The following is a 23,114-nucleotide window of genomic DNA, read 5'->3' as shown; positions in this document are numbered from 1 at the left end:
GCACTTTCGTGATGATAAGCATTTCGTGTTACAAAAAAATACAAATTCAACCGGTCCATGGCGAGCATTAATTGTGTAGCTAGCTTTCCATGTCACCCGGCAATAACGAAATCCGTTTTTGTTCATTTAAATAGTAATGGCCTGTGGTAAATGAGCTGCTGAAGTGCTCACAGTTGCTCTCCTGCCCGCATACCACGTCCCTATTCTGCATAATTTAACAATTAAACCCTTAATGTCGGCAACAGCTAAAAACTCTGATTCGCCAGTTACATACATGCATTCAACCAAACGTTGCGCTGCATGTGACAGCTTATTTTTAATACAATGCTGAAATAGTATCCGTACAAACGGCTTCGTCGACTCTTGCGCTGAAGTTCTTCACCTTGAAAGCAAGTTCATCGCTAAGTAGGCACTACGTATTGTGTCACGGAGAAGTAATGACGCTGGGGCACGGTAATTAGCCCTCTTGGGTACTAAATTATAAGGCTTTTAAATGAAGTACAGCACGGCTTTAAGAAGTATTAGAGTGATTTTATTTAGCAAATGTCAAGAGACCCTTGGAAAAATAAAAAGTTTCGAATACATAACCCATAAAAGCTGATGGTGGTTCAGAAACACCACCTGAAGCAAAAGAATCCGGTGATGACCAAAACTTCTATTAATTAGAATGCAATAATTAATAAGCCATTGCAGTGGCGATTTGTCTATAAGAACTGCAGAGTTGCAAAGAACAAATTGGGTAATCCATCATAAGAAATTATTGTGGCTTAGTAAGGGTTCGAAGTGGACTCAATCAATAACCAATGGTGATGCAGGTACCAGAATACTTTAAAAATCAATGTTTACAATTTTGAGCCAAATTGGAAATGGTTAATTTTTTAATATTAATGTGAAAATTCATTTTTAATTCTTTACTCATTATAAACTACCTCAAGTTAATGAGGGAAAATTTGTTGCTTTTGTCAAGCCCTCGCTGGGAGTCGAACCCGGGACCTTTGGCTTTACGCACCAATGCTCTAACCACTAAGCTACGAGAGATGACAACAGTAACAACACCAACCGTCCTTATTAGGTCACAGATTATATTAATACTATTGGGATCCGTCAAATGGGCATACACCATCTGGTGGCAAAATTTATAACTCGAATGAGGGAAAAATTTACATAGGAACTGTGCACGCAAATTGTAAAATTGTTTATTAAAATAATAAAACACGTTAAAAAAGTAAAAATTTTTTGATGATGGAGTCGGAGTTTCTTCTAAAGTTAAATCAAATAAAAAGTTAATGTGTTCATTGAAAAGCTGCAATAGCAGTTCAGACATGGATCTTCACTTTTCACCTACATTAACTACTTTCCAATAAAAACTAACCGTTTTATATATGTAAAAAATATATTCGGAAAATTAGAGAAAAAAGTAAACTAATAGAACCTTGGATGAAAGCAGTAGGTATCAAAGAAGTGAATTCCGGAATAAAAATTTCTTCACGTCATTTTAATGCACATGATTATATTTCCTATATATTCCTGTGTTATTGATTTAACACAATTCTAATGATACGATGTAAGTATTTTGAGGTTAAGAACCTACCGGCTGCAATACAACAAAGTTGCAATAATGTGTTTGCAACGTTCTCTTAAATCAGCTTTGCACGTGCAAGTCATTGATATGATATTGCTTAAATCACCCAGAATTACCTTACCAATTATATAACGTGAATCACTTCTTAAATCCGAAGTTTGTAAAAAGTGGGCAGTAAACTTGACGGAATTTGTTATTTCCGAATTTTATAATGTGATTGGCATTAAAAGCACGCTCATCTTCAACGAAATTTCCTTTCCGAGGCTTTGTGTCAGCCCAATCACATATTGTGTCAATACTTATCATTTTATCGTAATTTAAAAACTTGGAAATTGCACGGTACACTATAGGAACTACGATAAATTTTCCCTAATCGGCGCCATGTTTTTAGGCTCCTCCCATTTGACGGATCCCAATATACCTATATGAAACGAACACTTGGTGTCTGCACCTAATGTGAAAATCTGACATTTTCTAAATAAAAGCTTAGAAGTGGTTACCCGCTTTTCTATTACAGTTTTTATTTTACTTTAAGTCTAAAGCCTTAGCTGAAGAGTGAGAGAGGCGAGAACAATGCAGCATTTTATAAATAATGAAAATGGGATGGAGTAGAGTAGGGCCTTCAGTAAAAATAACTGCCGACGAATACCTACGAAGCCTCCTTAATATGTATTGCGTAATTGCTAATGCTGCTGAAGAAGTTTTTAATTCCAAAACATAAACATTCCATGAGCATTTCCCTTAACGAGAAAAGTCTACGAAAGTAGCCGACATCAAAGTTAATATCTTTCTTTGCACAGTTGGTCGTCGCGTCTGTTAGCATAATATTTTAAACGAACGCGTCTCTGAAGAAAAAATGCGCCTTTTAGCTTGTCTTTCCATATCTACTACGAGATATGCATATGAAAGTAAGCCAATAAAGTTATATTAAACTTGGCTGTCTAGGCACCGCACTCAAGTTAATGATTTAAATTTACTACAAAAACAAATATTACTCTAATTCACAAAAATACAATGTTAAAAATTGTAAGCCTATTTCAATGATGGGCCCATTTCCAAAAATCTCAGTTCTAATAGATAAATAAAAGCAGTTTGGTGTATATTCACTGGCATTTCGGCTGACATCTTATTTGACTGATCGAGTTCAGATCGTAAAAATCAGAAGTAGATTACCTACATCAACGTTACATCAGGAGACCCTCAGGACTGACATCTTGGATTTTTGTTGTTTAATCTTTCTATAAACAACTTTGGCTCGGTTCCAACACAAATCTCCAAAATTATATCTGCAATTGGTCTTGATCTATAAACATGTATTAAATCTTATTATGTCAAAATGAAAAAAAAAGTAATCTCTTTTCATAGAATAGCATTTCTTACCCGTATTATGTTGATAAATAATTCATTGTTATAGAGTTAGCGAAATATCTTACATAGGAGTCATTTTTGAGTAACAAGTTGAAATTGTTATGGCTGGATTTCTAAAAATATAAGAATAATAATTTACCTTTATTAGACAATGGTCGTACCCATTTGACTTATGCTTCTTAGATTTGGAGACAACAGCCTAAAGTATTTTTTTATTGTTTAATAATAGTAAAACTAAGGTTGAATGTTATAATTTAACATATAAAAAATTCTCTTGAAATAACACATTTTACAAATAAAGAAATGATTCAATGATTTATTCATACACAGAAACAGAAACCATTCGTTTTAATTTTCAGTATACTCTTCAAAAGGTATTAGAAAGAATAAGAGAACAGAGGATTCTATGGAAGTCGATAAGAAATAGGCGAGATAGGTTAGTAGGACTCCTCCTCGGGCATGAAGAGCTAGTCACAGACATATTACAGACAGAAACAGGAGTTATGAGGAGTAGAGGTAAACCTAGATTAGATTACTGTTAGTAAATAGTTAAGCTTGTGGGTTGTTCTGGTTTTGCAGAAAGATTAGCTCAAAATAGATGCGCGCCCAAACAGTCTTACGACTGATGCCCTTATGATGATGAAACTCTTCAAATTTTGGTACCTACTGAATCCCGAATATCGGAGGCCTAAACCTAAATCGATTCCTAATTACCTTTTGGGCCTTCTTGAAACTCATTTTACAATGGTTTTTTATTTATTTCGCTTATTTTTAATTAGTTGATTATTATCGATTGAATAATACAATTACGTTACAAGTTCCTAAAATTAGGGGTAGCTCGAACTAGGGATGATTATATCCTATGAGCGTTTACCTACAAAGCCTACAATAATGGCTCGATGCAAGAACCCTCGACTACGTCATGCAAATCGCAATAACAGTAGCAACTTAATTATGATTTTCACGAGTATTTCTAATTTCTTATATGCCTACGACACCTTCCTATGATTTCTAATGATGCGGTTAAAATTACAAAGTATCATCGATATTACTACAATGTATTTATTGTTATCGGTCACGTAACTGTTTTTCATTTGAAACTATCATTTTTATTGCATTACGCCAAAGTTTATACAACAAACATATAAGTCAGGGTTTAAAGTGAAACTTTTATTACATCGCCTCAATTCTTTTCGTCCATCTATCGCATGTCGCATTACAGCCGGCCGCGGAGTAGCGGTAAAAGCGAAACGCGCTCGCCAGAGCAGCCAACGCCAATATGACCTAACCGTATAGCATTTATATTCTCACTCATTCGTGCAAGTGTTCCGCGGTATTTGTGCGTTTTAATCGTGAGATAGATATCTTGTTTACTATTGACTTCCCATTATCATTCTCATTTTCCAATCGTTAAGATAAGATTAAGAACGCGATTTTCAAAATAGAAGGAGGAGACTGTGGTAAATAGTAATTAAAAAATTAAAAGGAATACTCAACCCTAATTACCACAAATAATTTTATATGAGCGGACACGTGTTTCGCCTACTTCACACGTGGGCATTATCAAAGCGAGACTAATTAGGGGTGAGTATTCCTTTTAATTTTTTAACGCGATTTTCATTTTAATACACTAAATCGAATAATTTTCTGAAAATTAAAACACACTGAACGTCTTCGTTGCTTATCTCCGCTACGCCGCTGCAGTTATGGAAGTTGAACTCTAAGTAGTGTTAGCTAGAGCACAGTGAATCGGAACAACTGAATGTCTGTTCGATATGTCTAATCTTGAACGGACAAAGACAATAGAACCCTTGTAATGTATGTATTATCTAACGGCATCCGTGGCGCACAGAAGGCACCTGCTACAAGATAAATGCAGTGCGTTATCTAAATGCCTCAGCTATTCACAAGTAATGCATGAAGATAAGAGAGCCTAATGAACGTTTGTGTATGAAGTAATTCTGCATGAATGGTTATCGGAAAATGCATACTTTGCCATTCTAATTCCGCATATCTTTCCACTCAAACTACAGTATTAGATTCCAATTTACGACGTCTGCTCAAAAAGTATCGCGAATTTGGAACGTATATTCGATTTTTGTTTTTCTTTGTGGCTTTATGTTGGTACTCATAACTCTCACTTATACAGACAAATTCGGTCATGTTAAATGTTCAGTCGTTTTAAGAGCTGCTTTGCTTGTACGTGTTTTGGTTCGTTGGCTCGTCTTCGATTTTTGTATCCAAAAAATGGATCAGAGTCTGTGTCAAATTTTGTGTGAAAAACTAAATTAAATGCGCGGACGCATTCCGAATGTTGACTGTCACATATAGTGAAGCTACCCTGTACCTAAGCAACGTTTATCGGTGGTAGAAAATGTTCTCAGAGAGCCGAGAAGATGTTAATGACGAAGAGTGTGCCGGACGCCCGAACACGTCAACAACAGACCAAAACATTGATGACGTGCAGAAAATAGTATTGGCCTATCGTCGAATCACCGTTAGAGAATATTCTAAGGACCTAAACATATCGATTGGCTCCTGCCATTCGATTTGGGCATAAGACGAGTCGCCGCGAAGTTCGTATCAAAATTGATCAATTTCGACCAAAAATAGTAGCGCATTGCTAAGGAGCTGTTGGACTTTGTCCACGACGACTCAAATTTGCTCCAGAGGGTCATAACTGGTAGCGAATCATGGGTTTATGGTTATGACTTGGAAACCAAAGCTCAATCATCCCAATGGAAACTGTCGCACGAGCAAAGACCGAAAAACGCGCGCCATGTTAGGTCGAATGTGAAGGATTTGCTTACAGTTTTCTTCGATTGCAGGGCCGTGGTGCATCACGAGTTGTTACCACAGGGTAGAACGGTCAATAAGGAATATTACCAGCAAGTTATGCGCAATTTGCGCGAAGCAGTCCACCAGAAACGCCCGAATTAGTGGAAGAACAGAAATTGGCTTTTGCATCACAATACTGTTCACATATCGTTGCTTCTACGCGAATTTTTGGCCATAAGCAACACCTAATAATGCCGCAGCCACCCTATGTTTGACCCCCTGTGACTTTTTCTTTGTTCTGGAAACTGAAGAGGCCCATGAAAGGACGGCGGTACGATACGATAAAGGAGATAAAGATAAAAACAAGTTCACAAAAAATGATTTTTTGAAGTACTTTGTGGATTGGGAAAAACGTTTGCAAAAGTTTATCTTGTCTGGTGGGGATTAAGTTAAAGGGAAGAAAATAGATATTCAATAATAAATAAATAATTTTTAAAACAAAATTCGCGATACTTTTTGAACACACCTCATATGTGCTTTACATTTTAAAAAGAGATCGTTTGCCATTTCGGATTTGCAATCCTTCAACTATTTCCATCAGAATTGAAGAAGTGCTTGAGACATAAAACAATGAGAATAGCGCAGGATCGAGTCGAATTAGAAGAGTTTGAAATGTGGTGTAGCAGACGGATGATGAAAATATCGTGGATAGAAAAGGTTAGTGAAGTGAAAAAAAATTGGAGAACAGAGGGCGTCGTGGAATTCAACAAGGAAAGCAGAAATAACACGGTACGTCATCTTTTGAGACATGAAGGGCTGATTAGAAACTTATAAGAAGCTGTAGCTGGTGTGAAAAGAGACAAAGGAGGTCGTAGATTCTACTACTGATCTGACATGTACAGTTATAGAAGTGGGGTGTTCTAGTTTCTGGAAAATGCAAAGATTGTCTGGAGATAGAGAGGAGAGTGCAGGTATGTGTCGAACCAGACTTAAGACTTACGGTTTCATGATAATAATGACAGAGAGCACAGAGTTCCATTTTAATTCTTTTTAATTTGAAAAAGCAGCTACTTAGGATTGATGATCTGATGATGGTGAAACAATTCCAATCTTCAGGGAATTCTTCCTGGGAACTTCTTTCTGGACTTGATGGCAACGGTCTTAAACTCAGGCTCAGTACAATTACGACGGAAAGGACCCCTGACAGGTGTGCGACCCACCAATGTATTCTGAAGATGCCTTCCACTGTGAGGAACTACCTCGGAAGATTAGTTGTCACCGAATTGATAATTCAAAAATCATAATACATTTTAGCATGCATTTAATTACTACTTACGTGCTTATTTCACATATGAGCAATGCTTAATTTAAGTTTTGTTACGATTTCAGAAAATTTATGCCAAATTAAATTAAAAGAATCAAATACGAGTCCATAAACCTGAATTGACGATGTGGGATGAGTTTTATGAATTTTAATTCAGTTGAAACTTCTACCAGTCAGTGATGGATACACTTTTTGATTATTTTGTTGGCTGATGAAAATAAGCTTATGGGCCCATTTCTACTTGTTTCCATTTAATTGGAAAGTGTTGGCAAGGCAATAACGCGTTTTGTATTATTTATAGCTAACATTTTGATGCTTTCATTTAATAGTAGCTTGAGGCTTGCGTTATTGACCTGGCTAAGTCCGGGGACCTTCATTTTCTTGACTAAAGGATTTCTTCTTCTGCTATTTCGTGGAAATCTACTGTCAGGTGTTGGTATTTCGATAAGCATCCGTAAATAATTCGACTTTTTCAGTGACGTTAGTGTTTCATCATCATCATCATAAAGTCGTCAGTCCTAAGACTGGTTAGACACACACCTCCACTCCTTCCTATCCTGAACTAATCTTCGAATTAACCTAAAACTAGAACAACCTACATCCTTAACTATTTGCAAACACGAATCTTATATAGATCTACCTCTATTCCTCTTAACGTCTGTCCCTCTAAGAAGGTGTCCTACCAACCTATCTCGCGTAATTTTTATTGATTTCCACAGAGTGCTCTGTTCTCCTATTCTTTCCAATATTTCTTCATTTTTAACCCCTAACCACGGTATCCTCATCATTCGCCACATCTCTATCGTGTGGATGATTTCTTCTTCGAGTTGTTTATTTAGTAAAGTAGTAGAGTGGGAACAGGTTAATTCTTTTTTGTTATTCGGGAAGATTGTTATTCCCGTTGTTTCCAGTGCTTCAGGTGTAGTGGTGGGTGAGGTAGTATTGTTTACATAAAATGGTTTAAATTAATTCTTACCACTATTAATAACTATAATGATAATTAATGAGGAAAGATTAAACAAATTCTTCTAAAATTGTCATTTTTAATAATGATTAGTACATTAGGTTGACGACTTTGTGACCTACGTAGTTAGACAGTTAGATATTGTCACCTCGTTAGTGGTAGAGCAATAGTGCGCAAAGCCAGGGACCTGAGTTCGATTTCCGGCGAGGATGTGACAGCAGCAACAATTCTTCCTCAATAATTTGGGATTAGTTGTAGTTGTAAAAATTAATCCAAAAAAATATTTCACTTTAATGTGATTAAACATACATACAATTAAGACATCTTTTAGAAGTGAGTTAGTTTATTATGAAATACTGTAGCGAGCACGAGCGTGTTTGTGTGCGATAGGGCATACGTGTGTGTGAGTGGCTTATCGATTCGCCGACTAGCCGCGGGCGCCTTTCTTCATGTGCGGCGTATCTGTAAACGTATGTGTCGTACCTGCGTTCCGGGAAAGCAATTAAACAGTTCGAAGAAAACGAAATTTTTCCGGACGGCTCGAGAATGTTCCCGAAAGGAGGCAAGAGAGTATAAAAAGGAAGAGACGATCGCCGAAGTGGAGTAGAAATAAATAGACCGTTGCAGAAGTGAATCAAGAAATAAATTGACAGTGACAGAAGTGAAATAAATAGAACAGTGAATAGTAATAGTAGTGTAAATAAATAAAATAATTACCTAAGTTATGTAATAATTTAATAGTGTTTTCAAGTTCAATAATAATTAGCGTAAATAAATAGTTATCGTTTTAAAAGTTAATCTGTTAAACCCACGAACATTACAAATTTTTCCCTTATTAATTTGAGGTAGTTTGTAGTGGATTGAAAATTCAAAAATGAATTTTCAGAATAATATTTCATAAAGTTCTCATTGTAATTTTGTTTTGTGGAATGTGATGCCAGATTAGGATGGTGATGCTGCCTCTCTCTTGAATCTTCCTGTCTGTCTTTTGACAGGCATATAAAATGATTACTTTTTTGCAATAGTTTCCCAAAAAAACTGATTTTATATTTTATTTGCCAACGAGAAGATTGTAATCAGTGTTTTCAACTAAGTAAATAAAAGAATTAATGATTTTGAAGTGATTTTAAGCACTACATGTATTACTATTTCAGTTATTTTGTTTCTATGTATTTTGGACATCGAATTTACGTTAATACATAAATTTCACAATTTACACGCACATAAAACTTGTACATTAAAGTAATTACTGTTAATACTGCCTATAAATATCTCCGTCACTTTCGGCTACCATCGATCGATCGTCCTGCGTATTAAACGTTGTGGCGAAAACTTAAAAGCAATTCATTGTTCTTTTTAATTAGTTTGAAGAGAAGAGATCGCTGCTGGGTAATTTTTGTTTTTATGAACCGGTACATGCTTTGGCCGCATTACAACCTGTATTTACTGATAAATTAGTTCTCATAATGTTACATAACATCCATAAACTCCTAGAAATGCAGCGCAAACTGCACAGTAAAAACAACACAACACTGATAGTGGATTACGGGCGGAGAGAGTTATGGAGGTAATTCTTTTTGTTTAATGTTGGAGATTGAGTCTTCTTTAAATAATTTTAAGTTGTTGAGGAGCCTTGGATGCACCAGAGAAACCGGAAGAAATGGAAAGAACGTTTAACTTCAAACACTTGTAATAACTATTTTCTAGTTCATCGGAGAGTTTAGTTTGATACAAGCTTGATTAAAAAAGAATCAGTTTTGGATGGTCGAACGTCTTGATTGTCGTAGAATAAATAGAACGCGAGACATTAGCTTTAAATTAAAAAAAATCAAAGATGGCAGCTGATGACTATTTCCATTTTAACTTTTCTTTTGTCAATACTTTACACATAATTTAAAATAGTCGCAATGTTTTTTGCTCATTTTGATACATTCACAACTGTAGGAGTTAAAGGTGAAATTGAGTCCAATAATTTTCCAGGTGCAGCATTTTCTGGTTGACCTTCACCTGACCTTGTTTTAGAAAGCTACAGTGTTATATTTTCTTAACTTCAAACACTTGTAACAACTATTTTCTAGTTCATCAGAGAGTTTAGTTTTTACAAGCTTGATTAAAAAAGAATCAATTACGGATGGTCAAGCGTCTTCGTTTTGATCGTCGTAAATAAATAGAACGCGAGACATTAGCTTTAAATTTAAAAAAATCAAAGATGGCAGCTGATGACTATTTCCATTTTAACTTTTCTTTTGTCAATACTTTACACATAATTTAAAATAGTCGCAATGTTTTTTGCTCATTTTGATACATTCACAACTGTAGGAGTTAAAGGTGAAATTGAGTCCAATAATTTTCCAGGTGCAGCATTTTCTGGTTGACCTTCACCTGACCTTGTTTTAGAAAGCTACAGTGTTATATTTTCTTAACTTCAAACACTTGTAACAACTATTTTCTAGTTCATCAGAGAGTTTAGTTTTTACAAGCTTGATTAAAAAAGAATCAATTACGGATGGTCAAGCGTCTTCGTTTTGATCGTCGTAAATAAATAGAACGCGAGACATTAGCTTTAAATTTAAAAAAATCAAAGATGGCAGCTGATGACTATTTCCATTTTAACTTTTCTTTTGTCAATACTTTACACATAATTTAAAATAGTCGCAATGTTTTTTGCTCNTCAGCATTCACATTCGCATTCACATTTCACATTCCAGCAGTTATCATTAACATTTTATTTTATTCAAGCAACTTCTAATTTTCATTTAGTAATCTTGTACAGTTTTGTATTTATTTAGTGTTAAGATTGTAAATATAGTTTTTTACTGTTGCGTCCGAATTTTTATTGAGCTACGAAAACAAATAAGTGTTCGGTGCCATTTTGCTACCCGCAATTTACCAACAGCACCGTTTAAGTCAAAACACTTTTCTTTCGTCAATACTTTACACATAAATTAGAATAGTCGCAATGTTTTTTGCTCGTTTTGATACAATCACAACTGTAGGAGTTAAAGGTGAAATTGAGTCCAATAATTTTCCAGGTGCAGCATTTTCTGGTTGACCTTCACCTGACCTTGTTTTAGAAAGCTACAGTGTTATATTTTCTTAACTTCAAACACTTGTAACAACTATTTTATAGTTCATCGGAGAATTTAGTTTGATACAAGGTTGATTAAAAAAGAATCAATTTCGGATGGTCGAACGTCTTCGTTTTGATAGTCGTAGAATAAATAGAACGCGAAACATTAGCTTTAAATTAAAAAAAAATCAAAGATGGCAGCTTTAGAAAAACCAAACTCATGTTTAATATGTAAACCATCGAATACCTTTTTGAACGGGGAGCAAAAAAAAATTAAATTAAAATATAAAAATTCCTTAATTGTACTGGACTGTTTCCCATTTTAACTTTTCTTTTGTCAGTACTTTGCACATAATTTAAAGTAGTCGCAATGTTTTTTCATCGTTTTGATACAATCACAACTGTAGGAGTTAAAGGTGAAACTGGGTACAATAATTTTCCAGCTGCAACATTTTCTGGGTGACCTTCACCTGACCTTGTTTTAGGAAGCTACGTTGTTATATTTCCTTTTACCTCGATTGTGACCTGCAGTGTAGCTCTGAAGATGCTGCACTGTAAATGTTTCTAAAGGAAACGTAATCGGGAATTGCATCAGAGTTAAAAGGGCTACTTCCCGTCGCACGAAATGCAGGCGTCACATTTCCAAGCGTGACTGCTCTATTTCAAGCTTCTTCGAGACCTGACAGACCAGTAGCGTAACAATAAGGTAATAAAACGGGCAAAATGCCACGGGCCCCCAGCCTAAGGGGCCCACCGGAGCGACCATAAACGATTAGTGATAATAATAATATGATGCTACTTGATTTCCTGTTATCTTTTTCGTATAAAAATGATTTTTTAACCAGTCAAAGAAGACATCCGAACTAATGTAGGCAGATTTTTCCAACATTTGAACTTGGTTATGAAATTCTTCAGGAGTGAAATATTCAAGAGCTGTCAAAATCACTTTTCATAATGAAATCAATAGGAATTTTTGTATTTAAACGTTGTTAATTAAAAACGTTATTAGAAAATTTTTCTTTTACGTAATAATTGTTTCGTTTCTATCAATTTTATGAGAGAAAAAAATATATGATGAGCTCTAATTATTCGCAAACAAACTTCTGGGAATATCATAAATCGAATACTACGAACAAGTAACAAAATTTGACGGTCAAATAATATTATAAAACAGTAAACTTCTACAAGTAAAGTTGACCTTAATAACTACCGTCATCATCATTAGGTCGTCAGTCCTAAGACTGATTGGGAACGCATCTCTACTCCTTCCTATCGTACTAGTTGAATTGAGGGTGTCGGTAGGTAAAATCTTGTAAACGAAACGATGGGCTGATGTTGTTACATTTATTAAGCTTATCTTTAATATCTATCGAATAAACAAAAAGATAAGCCCCACCTCTAAGTGCTATCAATGTGAGCGCACATTCAGTTGCTACTGAAACTCCGAGGTACAAACTTCCACCTAGGAATCAAGCTGCCCACTGAAGATGAACGTTTGGATGTTCGGATGTGCAGGTTCCTTTCGATCACGGCTCATCAACTCTTGTGATAACAAAGCAGCGGAGGGACACTCAGACGCAGCTAATAAACCATTGATTTTAAGTTACTAATAGTGGTCAATGTTAATAATATGCAACATCAACTTGAAATCACTTTTTGATTTTGACCTACTCACTACAAATTTCTTCAAATTAATGAGGAAAATATTTTTGTTACTGTTGTCACCCCCGCCGGGAATCGAACCCGGGACCTTTGGCTTTATGCACCAATGCTCTTACCAACTAAGCTACGAGAGATGACAACAGCAACAACGACAAACCTGGCGTACTAGGTTAACGATCCTTCGATTTTGTTCAATCAAAAAGTGATTTCAAGGTGATGTAGCTAATAAACTCTAGGCATAAGTATATCAGCATCTTATTCTCCCTCTCTCTTATCGTCCCTGGGAGTCTTGTCTATAATTTTTTTTCTATCTGTTCTTCATCCTTTTTTTTCTGACTGACGACTTTATAATGATGATTATCTTCAATCCAAATTACATATATGATATATGTAATATGTTCTGCTAAACCAGTCGCATAAATTTACGAAACTTGTATACACATTTCTACATAAAAGAAACAATAGGGATAGAATTAAACGCTTATACTGATAGGCATACGCACCCATTCGCAGAGCGTTAAATAAGCGGCATTGTTTTATGTTTCGGTAGGTAATGAAATGAATGAGAAAAGCTCTCGAATCGATTACAAACTTTGGGCTTCCTACGAAACTCGCGATTATTGCTCGCATCGAGGATGAGATTGGAAATATCCATAATGGAAATCTGTGCAAAATAGAATGAAAAACAATAAAGTTCCTCGCTTTCCAAAGTTCGCCCTCAGTTGCCGAGGATGAAGTAATAAGGAGTGAAATTCAATAAAAGGAGAAAACTGCCTTTTCATAAGTACCTACACATATATCTATATATAAAAGTGTGTGGGCATGAAACGTATTTGCCACTTCCAACGGCCTCCAGAGAATTGATATAGCACGTAAAATTAAATATACAACTTTTCCTTTGTACGCAAATCACAATTTCCTCCTTTCCGCAATATATCAGGCAATGAAAGCTGTCGAGGAAGTTAAAATGAAAACTCATGTGTTGTTGACATATTTATATCATTCGTACCTGGCATCCTCACGTTGCAGTAAGCATTGCCCCTCCTGTTGCACATAAACAGTAGCTGTAGACGCCTATTCGACATTATGAAATTGCACCACCTCCTATTTCCACTTGATATTGTTGATAACATTATAGCATGAGGTTTAGATCATTGCTTAGTATTTGGGAGGACACCGGTTTAAGTCCGAGTCCGTCTTTCCTAGCCCAAGTTCATCTGTAGTCTACTTGGATCACTTATTAGTGAAATGCTAAGACAGTAATATGCCTCAAATGATTATTCACTATCTTCTGTCCTTATTTCGTCTGTTTCATCTTTCTTACACCAACCACCGTCCACCCCTTCCGATGATTCTTAAAAGGGTACTGAGGTCCTACCATCCGGTATAGTCCGGAGGAACTAACCTCCCACCAGCATTAACAGGTGGTGAAAAAAAAGCACTTAGAAGTTTTTCTACATTTCTGCGCTATACTGTAAGCCTTAAGTTTTAATGCCAATAGCCGCTTAATTAGTATATATATATATACTAATAACCTGACCCTACACCTTTCTTTTATAATCCTTAAATACAGCTGGTACTTTAAAAATACTCTAATAGCAGTAAAACAAAACTGTACTCTAAATAGCTTCCAGCACTAAAAAATCAAGAACATGTATTATTACTCATTAGTGAATTGATGTGTTTCTCAAGTCGGTGATAAAAAAAAAAAAAAACTTTTGGGTGTTTCATTCCCACCAGCCAGTAATGCTGGTGGGCGGGCAGTCCCTCCGGACTACGCCGGAAGGTAGGGCGGAAGGCCCTCTTCAGCCTGCTTTCAGGAATTGTGGGAATGGGTGGGTGGTGGTTCGGGTGAGAAAGATGAGACGGACGAAATGAAGACAGAAGAGAGTGAAAGATTATCTGTGGAATGTTACTGCCTCAGCATTTGCCTAAGTGATCCAAGGAAACCACAGAAAAACTTGGACCAAGGCAGACGGACCCGGAATCGAACCGGCGTCCTCCCGAATGCTAAGCAATGGTCTAGACCTCTAGGCCATGCCGCTCGGTCAAGTCGGTGATAAGTGCAGGAAGTTTTTATATTTATATCATGTAAAACCAGCCATCTTCGCATATTGAATGAATCCAGCACTTCCGAGCGAATTTGTCCTTTTAAGTTTGTTATCCAAGTACACCCTTCTTCCTACACAAAGGTTTGATTGATTCATCAAGCTACTTTAGGTTCAGGTATCACCAGACCAGACCGTGTATGACCCCTCTCTTTTATGGATTACAAATGCGGTTTAGTGATTAGATTGTGGCTTAGAATTAAGGAAGTCACCGCTTGTCTTTTTATGATTTCCTGCTGTTTAGACCAATTGGGACAGAAATATTTCACAGATAGTATTTCACTCTTCCACCACAGCTTGAAATTGTTACAAACAGTATTAGGGTAACCAGAATCAGGCGGTAGGAGTCTCACTCATATCATGCGAAGTGTTCCAACTTATTAAGTATCTAAAGACTTTGCTTTTATCATTCTCTTGTTGTCAGTTTTATTTACTTTTCCCTAACTACTATTTCTTTTTCTACATCCACCACTTTGCACCAAACTGCAGGTTATACACTAGAATCAGATGGTAGGGATGCAACTCGGTCCAATTGGTTCCAACAGCTTCACTCATAGCATGGGAAATGTTTCTACTTACTCTGTGTCTAGGTATAGACTTTATCTTTCTCTTATCGCCCGCTTCGTCTATTTGTCCCTAGCCACTATTACAAAAGGAGGCTGAAGAGGGTCATTATCCACGCACACTTTCATGCACTAGTGTGTAGACCGTTGCTACACAGTCTCTACACCAGGATAAGTTGGTAGGAATAAAACATGGTCCAATTGGACTCAACAGTTTCACTTATGTCATAAGAAGTGTTCCAATGTATTCTGTTACTTTCCCTTAACCACTATTTCTAAAGTAGGCTGACAAAGGTCTTCTTCCATATCCACCACCTTGCATCAGAGTTCTACACTAAAATTAGATGGTAGGGAGCACCATGGTCCAATTGGATCCAATAGCTTGACTCATATCATAGAAAATCGTTTTACTTACACTGTGTCAGTGTATAGAATTTATCGTTTTCTTATCGCCCGTTTCATCTATTTGCCCCTAGCCACTATTACAAAAGGAGACTGAGGATGGTCATTCTCCTCACCCACCATCTTGCACTAGAGTATAGACCGGTGCGACACAATCTCTGCACCAAAATAAGTTGGTAGGAATGAAACATGGTCCAATTGGACTCAACAGTTTCACTTATGTCATAAGAAGTGTTCCAATGTATTCTGTTACTTTTCCTTAACCACTATTTCTAAAGTAGGCTGACAAAGGTCTTCTTCCATATCCACCACCTTGCACCAGAGTTCTACACTAAAATTAGATGGTAGGGAGCACCATGGTCCAATTGGATCCAATAGCTTGACTCATATCATAGAAAATCGTTTTACTTACACTGTGTCAGTGTATAGAATTTATCGTTTTCTTATCGCCCGTTTCATCTATTTGCCCCTAGCCACTATTACAAAAGGAGACTGAGGATGGTCATTCTCCTCACCCACCATCTTGCACTAGAGTGTAGACCGGTGCGACACAATCTCTGCACCAAAATAAGTTGGTAGGAATGAAACATGGTCCAATTGGACTCAACAGTTTCACTTATGTCATAGGAAGTGTTCCAATGTATTCTGTTACTTTTCCTTAACCACTATTTCTAAAGTAGGCTGACAAAGGTCTTCTTCCATATCCACCACCTTGCACCAGAGTTCTACACTAAAATTAGATGGTAGGGAGCACCATGGTCCAATTGGATCCAATAGCTTGACTCATATCATAGAAAATCGTTTTACTTACACTGTGTCAGTGTATAGAATTTATCGTTTTCTTATCGCCCGTTTCATCTATTTGCCCCTAGCCACTATTACAAAAGGAGACTGAGGATGGTCATTCTCCTCACCCACCATCTTGCACTAGAGTGTAGACCGGTGCGACACAATCTCTGCACCAAAATAAGTTGGTAGGAATGAAACATGGTCCAATTGGACTCAACAGTTTCACTTATGTCATAGGAAGTGTTCCAATGTATTCTGTTACTTTTCCTTAACCACTATTTCTAAAGTAGGCTGACAAAGGTCTTCTTCCATATCCACCACCTTGCACCAGAGTTCTACACTAAAATTAGATGGTAGGGAGCACCATGGTCCAATTGGATCCAATAGCTTGACTCATATCATAGAAAATCGTTTTACTTACACTGTGTCAGTGTATAGAATTTATCGTTTTCTTATCGCCCGTTTCATCTATTTGCCCCTAGCCACTATTACAAAAGGAGACTGAGGATGGTCATTCTCCTCACCCACCATCTTGCACTAGAGTGTAGACCGGTGCGACACAATCTCTGCACCAAAATAAGTTGGTAGGAATGAAACATGGTCCAATTGGACTCAACAGTTTCACTTATGTCATAGGAAGTGTTCCAATGTATTCTGTTACTTTTCCTTAACCACTATTTCTAAAGTAGGCTGACAAAGGTCTTCTTCCATATCCACCACCTTGCACCAGAGTTCTACACTAAAATTAGATGGTAGGGAGCACCATGGTCCAATTGGATCCAATAGCTTGACTCATATCATAGAAAATCGTTTTACTTACACTGTGTCAGTGTATAGAATTTATCGTTTTCTTATCGCCCGTTTCATCTATTTGCCCCTAGCCACTATTACAAAAGGAGACTGAGGATGGTCATTCTCCTCACCCACCATCTTGCACTAGAGTGTAGACCGGTGCGACACAATCTCTGCACCAAAATAAGTTGGTAGGAATGAAACATGGTCCAATTGGACTCAACAGTTTCACTTATGTCATAGGAAGTGTTCCAATGTATTCTGTTACTTTTCCTTAACCACTATTTCTAAAGTAGGCTGACAAAGGTCTTCTTCCATATCCACCACCTTGCACCAGAGTTCTACACTAAAATTAGATGGTAGGGAGCACCATGGTCCAATTGGATCCAATAGCTTGACTCATATCATAGAAAATCGTTTTACTTACACTGTGTCAGTGTATAGAATTTATCGTTTTCTTATCGCCCGTTTCATCTATTTGCCCCTAGCCACTATTACAAAAGGAGACTGAGGATGGTCATTCTCCTCACCCACCATCTTGCACTAGAGTGTAGACCGGTGCGACACAATCTCTGCACCAAAATAAGTTGGTAGGAATGAAACATGGTCCAATTGGACTCAACAGTTTCACTTATGTCATAGGAAGTGTTCCAATGTATTCTGTTACTTTTCCTTAACCACTATTTCTAAAGTAGGCTGACAAAGGTCTTCTTCCATATCCACCACCTTGCACCAGAGTTCTACACTAAAATTAGATGGTAGGGAGCACCATGGTCCAATTGGATCCAATAGCTTGACTCATATCATAGAAAATCGTTTTACTTACACTGTGTCAGTGTATAGAATTTATCGTTTTCTTATCGCCCGTTTCATCTATTTGCCCCTAGCCACTATTACAAAAGGAGACTGAGGATGGTCATTCTCCTCACCCACCATCTTGCACTAGAGTGTAGACCGGTGCGACACAATCTCTGCACCAAAATAAGTTGGTAGGAATGAAACATGGTCCAATTGGACTCAACAGTTTCACTTATGTCATAGGAAGTGTTCCAATGTATTCTGTTACTTTTCCTTAACCACTATTTCTAAAGTAGGCTGACAAAGGTCTTCTTCCATATCCACCACCTTGCACCAGAGTTCTACACTAAAATTAGATGGTAGGGAGCACCATGGTCCAATTGGATCCAATAGCTTGACTCATATCATAGAAAATCGTTTTACTTACACTGTGTCAGTGTATAGAATTTATCGTTTTCTTATCGCCCGTTTCATCTATTTGCCCCTAGCCACTATTACAAAAGGAGACTGAGGATGGTCATTCTCCTCACCCACCATCTTGCACTAGAGTGTAGACCGGTGCGACACAATCTCTGCACCAAAATAAGTTGGTAGGAATGAAACATGGTCCAATTGGACTCAACAGTTTCACTTATGTCATAGGAAGTGTTCCAATGTATTCTGTTACTTTTCCTTAACCACTATTTCTAAAGTAGGCTGACAAAGGTCTTCTTCCATATCCACCACCTTGCACCAGAGTTCTACACTAAAATTAGATGGTAGGGAGCACCATGGTCCAATTGGATCCAATAGCTTGACTCATATCATAGAAAATCGTTTTACTTACACTGTGTCAGTGTATAGAATTTATCGTTTTCTTATCGCCCGTTTCATCTATTTGCCCCTAGCCACTATTACAAAAGGAGACTGAGGATGGTCATTCTCCTCACCCACCATCTTGCACTAGAGTGTAGACCGGTGCGACACAATCTCTGCACCAAAATAAGTTGGTAGGAATGAAACATGGTCCAATTGGACTCAACAGTTTCACTTATGTCATAGGAAGTGTTCCAATGTATTCTGTTACTTTTCCTTAACCACTATTTCTAAAGTAGGCTGACAAAGGTCTTCTTCCATATCCACCACCTTGCACCAGAGTTCTACACTAAAATTAGATGGTAGGGAGCACCATGGTCCAATTGGATCCAATAGCTTGACTCATATCATAGAAAATCGTTTTACTTACACTGTGTCAGTGTATAGAATTTATCGTTTTCTTATCGCCCGTTTCATCTATTTGCCCCTAGCCACTATTACAAAAGGAGACTGAGGATGGTCATTCTCCTCACCCACCATCTTGCACTAGAGTGTAGACCGGTGCGACACAATCTCTGCACCAAAATAAGTTGGTAGGAATGAAACATGGTCCAATTGGACTCAACAGTTTCACTTATGTCATAGGAAGTGTTCCAATGTATTCTGTTACTTTTCCTTAACCACTATTTCTAAAGTAGGCTGACAAAGGTCTTCTTCCATATCCACCACCTTGCACCAGAGTTCTACACTAAAATTAGATGGTAGGGAGCACCATGGTCCAATTGGATCCAATAGCTTGACTCATATCATAGAAAATCGTTTTACTTACACTGTGTCAGTGTATAGAATTTATCGTTTTCTTATCGCCCGTTTCATCTATTTGCCCCTAGCCACTATTACAAAAGGAGACTGAGGATGGTCATTCTCCTCACCCACCATCTTGCACTAGAGTGTAGACCGGTGCGACACAATCTCTGCACCAAAATAAGTTGGTAGGAATGAAACATGGTCCAATTGGACTCAACAGTTTCACTTATGTCATAGGAAGTGTTCCAATGTATTCTGTTACTTTTCCTTAACCACTATTTCTAAAGTAGGCTGACAAAGGTCTTCTTCCATATCCACCACCTTGCACCAGAGTTCTACACTAAAATTAGATGGTAGGGAGCACCATGGTCCAATTGGATCCAATAGCTTGACTCATATCATAGAAAATCGTTTTACTTACACTGTGTCAGTGTATAGAATTTATCGTTTTCTTATCGCCCGTTTCATCTATTTGCCCCTAGCCACTATTACAAAAGGAGACTGAGGATGGTCATTCTCCTCACCCACCATCTTGCACTAGAGTGTAGACCGGTGCGACACAATCTCTGCACCAAAATAAGTTGGTAGGAATGAAACATGGTCCAATTGGACTCAACAGTTTCACTTATGTCATAGGAAGTGTTCCAATGTATTCTGTTACTTTTCCTTAACCACTATTTCTAAAGTAGGCTGACAAAGGTCTTCTTCCATATCCACCACCTTGCACCAGAGTTCTACACTAAAATTAGATGGTAGGGAGCACCATGGTCCAATTGGATCCAATAGCTTGACTCATATCATAGAAAATCGTTTTACTTACACTGTGTCAGTGTATAGAATTTATCGTTTTCTTATCGCCCGTTTCATCTATTTGCCCCTAGCCACTATTACAAAAGGAGACTGAGGATGGTCATTCTCCTCACCCACCATCTTGCACTAGAGTGTAGACCGGTGCGACACAATCTCTGCACCAAAATAAGTTGGTAGGAATGAAACATGGTCCAATTGGACTCAACAGTTTCACTTATGTCATAGGAAGTGTTCCAATGTATTCTGTTACTTTTCCTTAACCACTATTTCTAAAGTAGGCTGACAAAGGTCTTCTTCCATATCCACCACCTTGCACCAGAGTTCTACACTAAAATTAGATGGTAGGGAGCACCATGGTCCAATTGGATCCAATAGCTTGACTCATATCATAGAAAATCGTTTTACTTACACTGTGTCAGTGTATAGAATTTATCGTTTTCTTATCGCCCGTTTCATCTATTTGCCCCTAGCCACTATTACAAAAGGAGACTGAGGATGGTCATTCTCCTCACCCACCATCTTGCACTAGAGTGTAGACCGGTGCGACACAATCTCTGCACCAAAATAAGTTGGTAGGAATGAAACATGGTCCAATTGGACTCAACAGTTTCACTTATGTCATAGGAAGTGTTCCAATGTATTCTGTTACTTTTCCTTAACCACTATTTCTAAAGTAGGCTGACAAAGGTCTTCTTCCATATCCACCACCTTGCACCAGAGTTCTACACTAAAATTAGATGGTAGGGAGCACCATGGTCCAATTGGATCCAATAGCTTGACTCATATCATAGAAAATCGTTTTACTTACACTGTGTCAGTGTATAGAATTTATCGTTTTCTTATCGCCCGTTTCATCTATTTGCCCCTAGCCACTATTACAAAAGGAGACTGAGGATGGTCATNTGAGAAAGATGAGACGGACGAAATGAAGACAGAAGAGAATGAAAGATTATCTGTGGAATATTACTGCCTCAGCATTTGCCTAAGTGATCCAAGGAAACCACAGAAAAACTTAGACCAAGGCAGACGGACCCGAAATCGAACCGGCGTCCTCCCGAATGCTAAGCAATGCTCTAGACCTCTAGGCCATGCCGCTCGGTACCCAGTCTTGGATACGTTGGGTATTCATAACAATTTACAACTGTTGGGCTGGTGAGACGAGGGTATAAGGGAAAGCATCGTCTTGGGGTGAACAAACGGTCATGTGCCGCGTTACCTGCTCTGGTCGGCACAAACATTTAGGGTAATAACCATAATACTTACTGTTGTAAAATTCCAAGAAAAGTAAATTTGACGTGCAAGAATTGACATCTGCTAACAATACATTGAAAATAACAAATTAAAAACTACCCTAACTAAATTGGATACAAACATGCCGCTCGCCTTGAACTGCTTAAATTCAAAACAAGAAAAAAAGAATGTGATACGTACGTAAAGTTAATGATACATATAATGTTCGATTAGAACACTTCACTCGCGAATAACATCTTCATAAATTCGAAGCGGACACAGATTTTTTATAGTTCTTTTATACACTCCACTCTGGGTTTTTATTGTCGCGACGCGTACTACACCGTCATCTCCTGGATTTGTAGAAATAACCCTACATATCAGCCACCTTGCTGGAGGAAGATTGTCATCCTTCAAAATAACGAGAACTCCCGGTTTTATGGATGTCGCCTTGGAGGTACGCCATTTGCTACGCACCTTTAATTGATTAACGTACTCCTTGTACCATCGTGCCCAAAAGTGCTGCTTCATTTTCCTTTGTCTTATATATTCGGTCTTGGTTTTAGTCTTGATCTTATTCGTTCGGTCTTGGTTTTAGTCTTGGTAGTATATTGACAGTCTTCATTTTGCATTTTCACAAGACCAATACCTAGGCTGCAAGACCCAAGACCAATTTTGCTCATCACCATGTCTGCTAATGAGATCAAATAGTAAGGAAGGGCTTAATACAATAAATAATACAACGAACACAATATCTTTTTTATTACCCTCCCTTGGCATTTATAATAATAATTGTCGTAAACAATAATCTAACAAGTATTTATTTGGCCAGAGGCTGTACCGCATAATTCGGACCGTACAGAAGTTTATCATAGTCGATAACTTTTGCAAAGAGATTGGGTAAACAGTTCGACGATAACGTACCTACATAAATTTGAGGTATCAACGTTTTCGTGATAACGAAGAAAAGAGGGCTATAACTTCCTTTAAATCTCTAATATATAATAATGCATGCGGATAACGCTAAAAAATATTCCAATTTAACCTAATATGCTACAAGTATTCAAATTATGAATTTAATCACCAAATAGGTCAACCAAATATAATTCATGTTGCAATAAATCGTGCAGAAAAGAGATATTTAAATGTAAAAAGAAACTTTGAAAATGTAAAAAGCATTAAGTAATTAAGTTTTACGCGAACTAAATTACAATCATCTAGTGATTAGCACCACCAAGACCTAACGAACAAGACCAAGACTAAAACCAAGAC

The 23,114-nt window shown here is 37.4% G+C and overlaps 1 protein-coding gene and 1 non-coding gene across 2 annotated transcripts in view; one reads left to right on the top strand and one right to left on the bottom strand.

Annotated features, from left to right (window-relative positions):
• LOC108742842 (lachesin-like) overlaps positions 1–23,114 on the top strand; it is a gene marked incomplete at its 3' end in the record, with an annotated part of 122,184 nt that overhangs the window by 45,005 nt on the left and 54,065 nt on the right. The window lies entirely within an intron of this gene.
• Trnay-aua lies at positions 12,809–12,882 on the bottom strand. Its single transcript has one exon. It is a non-coding gene; the product is annotated as a tRNA-Tyr (tRNA).

Source organism: Agrilus planipennis, unplaced genomic scaffold (assembly GCF_000699045.2).
Source record: "Agrilus planipennis isolate EAB-ADULT unplaced genomic scaffold, Apla_2.0 scaffold372, whole genome shotgun sequence".
NCBI lineage: Eukaryota > Metazoa > Arthropoda > Insecta > Coleoptera > Buprestidae > Agrilus > Agrilus planipennis.
Note: the sequence above shows the minus strand (reverse complement) of the source record. Positions and strands in the feature narration are given on the sequence as shown.